General features: G+C 43.0%; 1 protein-coding gene across 5 annotated transcripts in view; it reads left to right on the forward strand.

Moving 5' to 3' along the window:
* Positions 1-12,316, forward strand: part of Ten-m (teneurin transmembrane protein Ten-m) — a 388,572-nt gene that overhangs the window by 272,541 nt on the left and 103,715 nt on the right. The window contains exon 2 of one of the 5 annotated variants that reach the window (XM_066736569.1): positions 8,939-8,976. The exons of the other annotated variants lie outside the window; for them this stretch is intronic. The gene's annotated coding sequence lies outside the window, so the exon portion shown is untranslated. The remainder of the gene's footprint in view (positions 1-8,938; positions 8,977-12,316) is intronic. 5 annotated transcript variants of the gene reach the window in all.

Genomic DNA, 12,316 nt, shown 5'->3' on the forward strand with positions numbered 1-12,316 from the left:
TACTTCGAATATCAATAGATCACTGCGTCAGTGTAAATACTTACCCGCACTCCCTAAACAGCCCCCTAACTCTCTAATAATTAACCCCACTTCGGACAGGAATTTTATCAGTTTGTCTATTTGTTCCAAGATTTAACCCCCCTCCGCTCTTCCCTTGAATAAAAATTGCCAGTATACGAACAACAGTAATACCGGAATTAATATGTAAGTAGTAAAGGTACGTTTTACGAGAAGAGTGCTACCAGGCCAGTCATGGTTTTAGATAAACTTGAGAAATTGGCCTGTGTTATTCAGATTTTACAAGAGATTATAATTCCGCTACGGTAATTAAGTGTGAGGGGTTTCTCTTCCGCTCGAGCAAACGTGCTAGCTGGCCAGTCTTTTTGGCGAACCGTCCTGGAATTTCAAGTGGAGTTGCTGGCTTTGCGCGGGGGAGGGAGGGGTTATTTCGTGTCGCCAAAGGGTGAACATCTCCTCCCTCATCCCTCTCTCTCTCTCTCTTTCTCTCTACAGTTTTGAGCGTTTTCCATAATGCCAACGCGAGCACCGAACCACCGCGAATTAGCATTTTAATTAGAAAACGGTTCTCTAATTCGGCGAGCTCCTACGATGATTTAATTGTACCTCGTGATTAATTTCCAGTCGTGACAGTGTTTCCAGCTCTTGGATCACCGTTTCCAGGCGGAGCTGCGGAGGAGGCACGGCAAGTTCCACTCATTAATTAGCGTTCATCGTAACTCATTCATTAATAGGCGCAGGGACGACAACGCGTGCGCGCCCTCTACCTATTTTGTGCTAATAAAGCTTCGTTATCGGGGAGAACGCAGGACGTTTGGCGAGCTGTAAAAGGGCGGCGAAATGGGGCAAGGCAAGCGTCGACTTATCATCCAAGGGCTAACCGGCAAATGACTGGTTGCGAACCGCGCGGATACAGTTAATGCCAACGGACGAAGCTTTTTAAAACATACCTATTAACCTCTATCACTTTTCATTTTTTCTCTTCCATCCTTGTTCACGCGCTTGCTTTTCTTTCCGTATCTCTCCTTGTTCTTCACCCTTTATCGCGCAAACTTCTGCCTTCCCTTACCGACTCCCCTTTATTGCCCGGTCCCTCCCATCCGTGTAACGTAAACGTATCAGACGCGCGTAACAACCTGCAATTTTTTCACGGCACCGATCAGTCTTGCCGATAAGACGCAGTTTGGTAGACGCACCCTCCGCACCGCCGTTGCTTCGATTGCGATCTTCCTATAGTCCTGACAGGTACACCCCGAGCGTCGTTACGCGATAGCTCTAATGTGCCGATGATAGCAAACCAAACCAGCCTTTTCACCAGTGACATAAATCTCACGCTTTATCCCCCGATTTTTCGCGGATTATTCTTATCCCGATGAAAACTACCGCGAACAAAATCTTCCTTTCCGCTTTAATCGCGCTGTACATACAGTAATAACGCACGTGGTCTATATACAGATATAGGTACCTTGGCATATATTTTTCATGTTTTTTTGATCGATCGTTTCTCGATAGATTAAAATTCTGCTCTATATAAATTTCGGAAAAAGTCATATATATTGTATTCTTAACTATAAATACTCAGAGGTGTATGATAACTCGAGCGACTCTTGATTTTATACCGAATACCGAATTGACCCACAATGTATATATATCTTTATAGGATTAATCCCAGTTTGCTAGCGCCTCGATTTAAAAATAAAGTCAAGAGAAATCTTATTTTATCCCCCCCCCCCCCCTCCCCCTCGTATTTTGATGCTTCTAGTAAGAGCGGTAGAGTGTTAAGCAAATATTTGTTTGTCGGTCTGTTAGATGAAGTAATGTGGGCTATACAGGAGAATTTTGATGGTGAATTAAGGGAAATTCGAATGGAATTTGGGGAGATCCGTTCATTCGATGGAGTGTGGTGGGCGTTGAATTTTTTCCAAGGGGTTTTCGTCACACAGGGTATAAAGACTGAGAGGGCAAAAGGAATCCTTTGCCGTTTGTTTACTCGGTCGTCTAGGCTGGCCGCAATAAGGGAATCGGTGGAAACGGGGAATTCGTTCCGACAGACGGAGCCGGTTTCCTGAACGGAGAAAAACAAGTCGACGAAATCCATCCTCTTCCCTAGACGTCAAGAAGGCAGGAGGGAAAAAGAGGGAAAAAGAGGGGAAAGGGCAGACGACCACGATGCCTGGCCGAATGGACTTCTCGCGAAATGAGAAGAGACTTTATCCACCGCAGATGGATACCAGGGGAGAAAATATAAATCCTCCTCTACGCCATAGGAAAAGCTTCGTAAGAACGAACGCCTCTCCGAAGCTTTTTGGTTTCACGTTCTCCTTTAATCGTCTCCATTGTCACGAGAGGGACTTGCTCGCCAATTTACACTGCAATTTCGCCTTAAATGCCCCCGACTGAAACAATCCTGAAAATCTTCAAATAAGAAATTTCTATCTATACTTGGTGTGCTTTCTGCGAAATTTCGTCCCGAGACGTATACTTTAAAATCCTCGATGGATGTTTTACGGGATTAAAGCGAAGGATCGGTCCATCAGTCTCGCTCTCGCACTCTCTCGCTCTCTTTCTGGGCCTTCCGCGTCTATCCGCAGTATCAAAGAAACTGCAGTAAGGTCTTCGAGATGAGACCATTGTCTAGACGATGAAAAAACTGCAGATAGTACGTCCGAAGGAACACTGTGGTCTTTAGGGGAATAGAAGGCTGCACCAATATTACCGAAGCCCTTTCGTAAATTATTTAAACAGTGTGTATCAACCATTACGTTGTTTACAAAAATGTTTTAGATGTATGCATATATATAGGCTCAAGCATGCGCGTACACCTGCGAAAAGCGCAATATTCATTTTTATATGAAAAATAGTGACGGTTCATCCATATTTTTACCTGAACATACAGAAGCTTATATCAAAGCTTATTTCCATGATCAGACCCTTTAGAAAGTGAATTTTTGTTATTTTTTTCGGCTTCTTTTTTTCACCTTTCTCTCTCTCTCTCTCTCTCTCTCTATTCGGATGCACATACAGCTCTAATTATCTGCGCATAATGAAAAACTTATTAAAGCCAAAATTAACAGCTCTGGCGCAGCAGGGATGCTTTTGTCAAGGTTCGCCCTCAATATAAAAAGCTCTGTATCCCTGGCATGCACGAGGAGTTCCAGCATGAGAAGGGACTTGGCTTCCCTGCAGGATTCCTAGTTCTCACTCGAAGATATACTGAGACGAGCTGGGATTTTCTTTTCCAAGCATCATTGCTGCATTCGAAAAAAGGGGTCGGAAGGGGGGGGGGCAGAAAATCAGGTTCAACTTGACTTTGTCAAGTTTCTCGGGAAAAATGTCGCATTACTAGATTAAATCAACTTTTTATCGTTTGCTTCACCGTATCTCGATCAGTGGACTTACCTTTCCATCAGAATCTTCCGGCCGGGATAAAGAGAACAGGAGAAAAAGTGAAAGATAAGAGAAAAGTATATAGTATATATCTAGGGAGAAAGAACTTTTGCTTAGATCTGAAAAGTCTGGAAAAATATACAGTAAATAAAGGGACTCCCTGCAAACATTTATTGAACATCGAAACTCTATAGAAATGTGAAGGAACGAAACTCGAAAAAATGCTTATCCGAATCGAGTGCAACAATTACAATCTATATCCCATATAGCACACGTGCACACAAATCTTTAATAATATAAAGAAAAAAATCACTGAAATCATCCATGTGAACTTTTTTCATCGAGCTTCGTAAACGCATTTCCGAAAAAGGGTAAAACTCGATGATTCAAAAGAATGGGAGAGTGGAGCGATGGCGGTAAAAGTTAATTTGACAGGGAGCGAGCTGGAATTGCAGGATGGCGATGAAAAACTCATTTGTTGCTCGCGGGATTTTCGATTACTGGGGTAGTTAAAAAGGTCGGTGCACCCCGGCGTGATTTCGTGATTTGAAAGGTGGAGGAGGGGTGAGGAAAGGGAGCGAGCGAGGTGCGCAGGAGTGTTCTGCTTGTAATTAATCGTCGCCAAGGGAGATAAGGAAAGGGAAGGTGAATCGAGAGGGAGCGAGAGAGGGCCGTGCAGCGGAGAGAAGCTTGATGGCGGCGGGTGGCGGATGGCGGGCGGCGTGGCGGGCCGGGGGCGGTACGGTGTGCTGCTTGAGGTGAGTTGAACGGAATGGTTGCCATTCTAGGCGTGTATGCAAATGAGGAGATGCCTTCTCGCATTCGCACTCACGGCGCGCGTCGCGTGCGAGATGGTCGATTCGTTGAATTTGCATTTTTAGCGAATTTACAATTTGATTAGGCCTAACCCGAGCCTCCTCGCTCACTCTCTCTCTCTCTCTCTCTCTCTCTCTGCTTATCTCATCCACGCACACTTCACGAAGTACCCACCGCTGGAGGCATCGCGAGCGACGCTTCTTCGATTCGCCGAATTCGCTGATTTCGGATAACTCGGAGGCGATGCCACTTTTTCTTTCACAGCCTAGCAGTAATTGCCCTCGAAGCGCGAAACTGTCCAATTTAGATAAGCAGCGATTTATGATCTTTGATTCGCTCGTGCGTGTAGGTGGAAATTGCTCGTTTAGATATCTTCGAGTGCCGATTGCTATACTCTCCCGTCTCATTCGTTCCACCCCCACCACCTCACGACCACAAGCGCTCGTGTATTCTCGCACATATTTTTCTTCCCGACATCTTGTATATACCTTGATCGATCGCGAGAAATATCGATGCTGCATTGCTTCAGGAATAAGTGTACGTAGGGAGTATTAGTGTCAGCCGTGAATGTACATCAGATGGCTAAACAAGTGACTCGATAATTTATATTGTACGCGAGCTACCGCTGTCGGTCCTGGTGTATCGGGACACACGCTCTCGGCACAAGGACTCTATAAATCGAGACCCTTAATCACAACTGCGAGTCCCGTTAGTCCAGCGGACTGATCGCGGATCCTCTCCTTTTATATTTATTAGCGAGATCCACTGTTAATCCATCCAACTGTCCCGTTCCCATACGAACCATCCCCTTTACGATTCGTCCCTCGAAAACTCTGCGATATAAATTTAGTTTGATGCGTCGATATTTCACAGTTATCGCCACTTTGCTCGCACTTCATTTTTAACAACGCTCAATGCTTGTTTCCCCGTTTTGACTTTTGCAAAACTCGCTGATAATCGATCATTCGTGCTTCACTCGTTTATTACAAATGATATTTCAGTCAAGGTTTTTAATCATAGATTCGAGAAAAATGAATTTTCATTTCCAATGTGGTATATTTATAAGAGGTTGGACGTAGCTCATATGTAAAGTTAGTTTTTTTAAAAATAGCAACACTGCGGAATTTGTACAATACAATTACACGAATAGAGTTGCTGCAATTAAATTTCCATCATTGATATTTGAAAAGATTGCAGTGGAATCGACAGAAATGTCTATCCTAGAGTATTCGAAAGCCAATTAAGTTCAAAAGCACACGGTAAATTTGTCCCATGCATACATTGCATGAAACATGAACTCCTTGTCGATAGTGAGTGCAGTTTGTATATAAGGATTTGTGTGGACAAAATGGCTCACAAAGATTTAATCAGCAAATGTAGTGAGAGTGAAGGAGAAATTTAGTCTTATTCACAATCATGCGTTGCTTAAATTTGACATTCGAAGAACACGATAAATTACATTTCAAATTTAGCTTATCTCTATATAGTTAAAATTTCATAAATTTTTCATAACTTTTTGTTAAAAAGATTAAACAAGATAACTGATACGAAGCTGCAAATCACTGCAAACTTTCCTGAAATATCGGGAAATAGTATTTTTATACGAATAAAGATTAAATGAAGATGTAAGTGTGTGCTTTTATTAGAGGAGACCCTCCTAATTTTATTTCCCGATTTATTGGTAATATAATTAAGAGAAGTAGAGGGAGGCCGGGAAACTAATTACTATCGAAATTGGAGAAAATCTAGTGCCTCCGGTGATCAGACAAACAAAGAAAATAAGATAATGAATGTTACAGGATTAAAGATCCGACAGTCTGAGAAATCTCATTTTTACTTGAATGATCTCCCCACATGCTAAAAGCTTCGATTTATCGAGCGTATCTCGTAGTTGGAGATAAGAAGAATAGTTCTTGGGACCCTCTGGCGCCAGATTCCTGGATTCCTACTGATCCTTTATTTATTTCCGTGGCCCGTTGTAATATTCATCATGCAGAAATTGATTTGGAATTAGAGCTCTTCTCTCAGACCTCTCTCTCTATCTCTCTCTCTCCCTCCCTCTCTCTCTTTCTCTCTGCAGGTTTCTGGGGCGTTCGGGGGTGGCAGAGCCTGCGTACAAGAGAAATTACTTTGCTAGAGTGCTTCGAATTCTGCACAGAGTGGTCCTTTGCTAGTCTTTCTGTCTAATGCGAGTCTACTCGCTTCTACTTAAGTCAAAAACAACGTTCCAAGCCAAAAAAGAAACAATCAGCCCTCTCTAATGTATAATTTAAAACAAATTTGAGCGATTAGCTGCTGGAGAAAAAATAAAGGGAAAATTGTATGTCTCTTCCGGAATTCAAGAAATAAAGGAAACGAGGTTAATCGGTTTTTGTTGTGTGATTTATTTTTGTCACGTGGCATTCGCGTTCCGTTACAAGACCGGCATCACTTTGACGGAAGTCTCTGAGGGCTCCCTCGTCAGTGGCGAAAATTCGAGGAAATCCGACACTATCGAAGGGTGATTCCGTAGAAAAGGGTGTCTCGGCACGATCGGACAGGGTCAGCTGGCCCCTTGGAGTTGCAGCTAGGGCAGCCGAGATTTCTCCCGATAGAATTCACCGTTTTGTCCGAAAGTAACACGAGAACCTGCAGCAGGCAACCCTCCAAGCTTCCAGCTTCCCCACATTTTCACCATCCATGGATAAACAAAATCCAATAGCTGCGCATTCAGCACGGAAAATTCGCCAGACGAAATAACGACGTTTGAGCAGCCTCGCGGAAATTTTATAAGATTACATAAATTTGTAAAATCTACAGACTTTCATGAATGATAGATGAAAATTCTGAATATAACGAGATGAGAAAGCCGCAGATTTTAGGATTGAAATCCTTAGCTTTGGCTTCTAAGGTGAATAGATATTAGCTTCTGATCCGGGTATCCTTGAATCCTAATCCGATGGCTTCGAGAAGCTCCAACTTATTGTATGTTAACAGCGCTAACAGGTCAAGCGTGTAAATTGTGCCTTTCGAAAGCCATGGCCCGGCTTATAATAGGAGATTCCAGTACAATGTAAATTGCTGAAGATCCAGGGTAGCTTCCAATTCTCTCCGTAAGATAACAAGATCTATCTCGTCAAAAATCTCCTTTGGCTTTGCTAATCCATATGTACCTTACACGCAGTATATAATAGTGAGAAATGGAAGAAACGTCAATGATGAAAAATTCCTGGAAAAGTCTTATTGCAAGTAAAAGTATAGATTTTGCTCGTGGCAGTTAGCAGACTGCTAAAAGCCATATATAATCTTGAGAATAAAAGTGTAATATGTGAAAAAGGTGAGCGAGGCACGAGGAGAAAACATGAATACCGACACGTCGTGCAGAATTACAAGAAGAAGGCCGTTGACCTTCGGAGACGATTACGAAGAGTGCAGGACTCGGTGATCGTCGCGAAAAAGGACTGTGGAGGCTTCGGTGTAGTGGTGAGAATCGCGTGTTTAGGGGTACATGGCGTGCACACTGCAGTCTGCACACCAGACGCTTTCGAGGACTCGCGCGGTCGATGCCTGCCTTGCCACAGGCTCTCCCGCGTCCCGTCGTCATTCCAAGCCTAACCTTGCGGATACACTAAAACTTGCTTCGATTCACAGGAAAACACAGTTAAACTTCCTTTGCATTTCCCTAATCGCTCACCCTATCCATTATCGCGTCGTTATATTCCGATCAATTTCGACTTTGACACATTTTCCCCTCAGAATCTTCCAACCTTCCATTAAATCATTCGCTAATAAAATTGACGTTTACCATACACATCTACCGCGTCTTAATTCCTCGCCGTTAATAATTTCTTCGTCCAGATTCGATTCCGAGAAAGTACGCGATAGAAGGTTTCGTGGGAGATTTCAATCAAGCGTATGTATATTTATCCAATCGACCAGCAACAGAAAAAAAAGTAGAGATGAAGAGATCGAGAGAGATAGCAGCACAGTGTTAAGAAACTTTACAGTAGAATTTTGAACAATGACGCGATTGATTAATGGTAGCCCTTTTTTCAGGGAATTCTGTATAAAAAAGGGAAATTTTGTTACAACAAGGCCACACTGGATTCTCCAAGCCAATAGTTGGTAAATTGAATGAAACGAGGGGATGCGACTGGAAGTCTCGTGAGAGGGAAGAAGAGTAGGGGGAGGGAGGGGAGCTCGTCTAATTTCTTTAGCCGGATGCAAACGAGTCTGGTCTTTTTTCCACGACTCCGTTCGCGTCTCGGTTGGCGATTGACTCTGTGCATCAGTATTCCTCTCATTTGTCCCGCGCATCCTGACAAGCCAAAGTCTGCTGCGGATCTCTCGCTGAGGGCAAGAACTTGCCGGTGTCACGTATCTCTAAATCCGGCTAATCAATTTCTTTTCGCCTGACAATGAAGTCGCAATTGCGTTTCCTTGGCAGCCCTGGATGAAGCTAGAGTCGCGTGCCAAGTACCGTAAGCGCTCGTGCGCTAAAATGCCACGCTCCGCTTTGTGAAAGCGGAATTCTCTCCTTGATTGTGGATTTCTTGCAGTTAGTCCGAGCGAGCCAACTGTGCGCGTCCTGTGTGGCACCGCCTCGTTCGCCTCAATTGAAACGTTCCTAATTCCCTCTGACTACATGCTATATATATATATATATATCTCTGTAGACCAAGCATACAGCCGTACGCTATATACAACTTATTTATCGCTCCTGTTTTCTCTGTTTCAGGTGAGTCAATCGTCGATCGATTAAGCCGATTGTAAGACGTGAGTTTACATTTCATTGTTATCCACCGATTAATCTCAGTCAGTCGGACGCTGCAACAAATCACCCAACGAGCTAAATATAGCGCGCACTATCAATTTCCATCCCTTTGTAAAATTCCTCATTGGCAAAAACGTTGATTCATTCCTGCGCGTGGCCTAATGACGCAAAGTCGATCGCAGTTCCATGGACGTAACTCATTAGTCTCACGTATATATATACACACTATGTATAGGAGGTTCCGAAACATCTACCGATAAATGTGCACTCGTGTCGGAGTGTGAATGATAGCTTTATTCGATACAATCGCTAAGTTCGATCGCAACACATCATTAAACATTGGATTATTAACTAGAACTATCCGTGGCAGGCAAAGCAAGTCTTTGTAAGGCTAAATTGAGCTAACAACTGTTAAAGACTCGCAGAACGTAGTCAGCGAATCGAGACGGGTTGTATATCGATCAGTTGCAGGCTTCTCGGGTAGAGTGGTATATATAGTATAGAGAGCGAGACAGAGAAGCAGAGGTGGTATGGTGGTAAAGGTGTGTGGAGTCGTGCGGGCGAGGAGGCAAAGGACGATAAAGGGAAGGAGGGAGAGAGAGAGAGAGAGAGAGAGGCAAACACGAGACCGAGGGACGTGAATAGACGAAAATGCAGCACGTCTACGAGGCAGCTAACTGCTAGGGGGTCATGGACGACTAGCCCGTTGAGGGTCACGCTCGGTTGCATCGTATACTCGCACGCCGGTCAATGCACGTTGACCGAAGCGGTAATTTCTGATCCCGGGGCAGGCGTGTGCGAACCGTACGACTGGAAGGGGCAAAGCAAAAAATCGGGGATGGGAGAAGGCGCGTGGGAGCAGAAACAGATTCCTTGGCCATAACCGGTTCGCTTGCCTGACAACCATGGGCCGCACGAGTTACGTTGCCCCGGGTTAGATAAGTTAGCCAGCACAGGGTTAAGTAATCCTCGCTCGAAGAAAACTCTGCCAGAGAACATTCTCCACTTCCACTTCTTCTCTATTCTTCTCATCCCTCTTATGTTTCTTCTTTCTCTCACTACTTCATCCAGCTCTTCCTCCATCTCTTTTTCTAAATCGCTACGGACGCGTGCCATTCCCAATAAATACAGCTCGAGCTCTCTCGCGTTAATCGTCTAGAACTAATGCGCGACTTTCGATTATCGAGCAAAGTGCTCCAGAGATGCCTCTCGATATCTCCGTCCAGCCAATATAAGAAATTCTTCTCCTACGTATCTCTTTTCTCGTTTTATTAGGGTTTTCTTTACAATTGTCTTTCCTTCTTATATGATTTGGATACGTACAGGAGACTTTTATAGTTTTTTTCGCGAGAATTCTTTTTTGTGGTCAACAAAAGTCATGCGACGGTTGTCGGGATCGCATTGCTTATACGAGTCTGAAGTTAGAATTATACAACATTTATAATAACTTATTCAAGATTGTGACTTTAATTTAGGTTTAAATTCAAGAATTTTAGAGCATTTTATTTAAAAGCTACAGATGAGATGTTAGGTAGAATTAAAGAATTGGACAGAAAACTAATTTCAAAAATAAAGGACAAAAACTACCACCCCTTCTATGTAGAATAAGCTTACAATTTTATTTAGATAAAAGGGAGAATAATTCAATTGTTCAAAAATTCAATTTCTTTTATAAAATCTAACGCTTTGAAAATTCGAAAAATATAATATAGTATTATACGATAAAATAGGATACATATATACGATATCAAATATTTAATAGCTTGCTATAAAGAGAAGCCGATTTATCTTCGGAAAATATAACAAACTGTTTTAACTTTATTTCCTTATAGCACATACATTTTGGTCCAAAATTGTTGTTATTTTGATTGAAAATTTACTTAATTTGGATACCTTAAATTCTAAGCGTTAATTCGTACGTATGCAAGAATTGTAAAAGTTGATGAGAAATGTGAAAAAATCTTAAAGGAAAAGATTGGAATTTATATATCTCACTGCTTCTAAACAGGTTAGTAATTCCGGTCTTGGAAATCACTGACTCGCATATTGAGCTATATACACCTATACGTATCTATATAGTTATTTGATGTAGCACATAAAACTTCCTCATTATGTTAAATCACTTAATAATTCATGCAGATGTTTTTAAAGCGGGTAAAGTGTTCAGATGAAAAACTCGGTGGTATTTAGGCTCGTAATAGCATTATTGATGGAGCTTGTGGGAGTTGTGGAAAACTGCTGTTAACATTGCAGCATTAAACAAAGTTATCGAGTCGAAAATACATTGCAGCCTCCGGGCAAAGTTGTCGGTATCAGCCTGTTAAGCGAAACAGCTGAAAACGCGTGTTTCCAGGAACGTTATTAATGCGAGATTCAGTTCTCGCGCGACCAAGCTGAAACTGGGATGTTCGTGGGGATTTCTTGGACGTTCCCAAATGGCTCTGTGCCGGTCATCGATAGATTTACGATTAATCGAGGACTCTGGCAAACTTTGTAGACCACAGTGTGCTATTAATAAGCATAGTCGGAGAAGAAGAGTGTGCGTTCGGAATAAAGTTTTCACGTGAAGCTGGAATGCACCGTCGCTATTAAATAAATAATCGATAGATTCGTGCCGGAGTTTGCAATGAAAAAGATTGCAATGAGAAAGAGAAGCTATATCAGATGGAAAGTTTGATGAAAGCTGGAACTTGCGAAGCGTTGGATCAATGCAATCCGGAAGTTTTCGAAAGGGTTTTGCGCGGGCGAGCAGCCAGTGGTAATTAAACAGCTTTGATGAATCGTCGTCGACCATCAGGAATGAAAAGTAATGCGTGATTTTGGTCGATCCGACGCCCAGCCAGCAGACCGGCCGCTTCATTATATCGAGCAGGCCAGAAAGCAACGCTTTTCGTTCGGGTAAATCAAAGTTCCGGTGGTATATAGAACGCGCGCGCGTGTGAATCGTGCACTGGACCGATATACAGTATAGCTGTGTACCATATAGCTATATACTATCCTATCCAGCATCGACGTGGTTTACAGAGAAACGTCGCTGCTGCGTAGGTTGGGCGAAATGGGAGTTTGGGGCGGTATCCCTCATCACTCTGGCTGATTAATTCATTGTGCGGGAGGGGATCTGGGTGATTTGTGGAGGTGCGTGTGTCCCGGAGCTAAACACACGCGCCTGCGAAACGTTTGACATAGGCCGAGCTGGACGTTTTGATTCAATGCTGCCTGAGCGCATTGATTAAATGACTTTAAATTAAAACGGATAGCGACAGGTGCACGTTAAATCCTTCCACGAGGAATCTTCCTATTGCAAATTTTTTATAGAGAATTTCGCGATGAAAAATGAAAGTT

The sequence above is a fragment of the Prorops nasuta genome, unplaced genomic scaffold, assembly GCF_024137725.1.
Source record: "Prorops nasuta isolate Cenicafe-Biocafe unplaced genomic scaffold, Cenicafe_Pnas_1.2 PNAS00015, whole genome shotgun sequence".
Classification (NCBI taxonomy): Eukaryota; Metazoa; Arthropoda; class Insecta; order Hymenoptera; family Bethylidae; genus Prorops; species Prorops nasuta.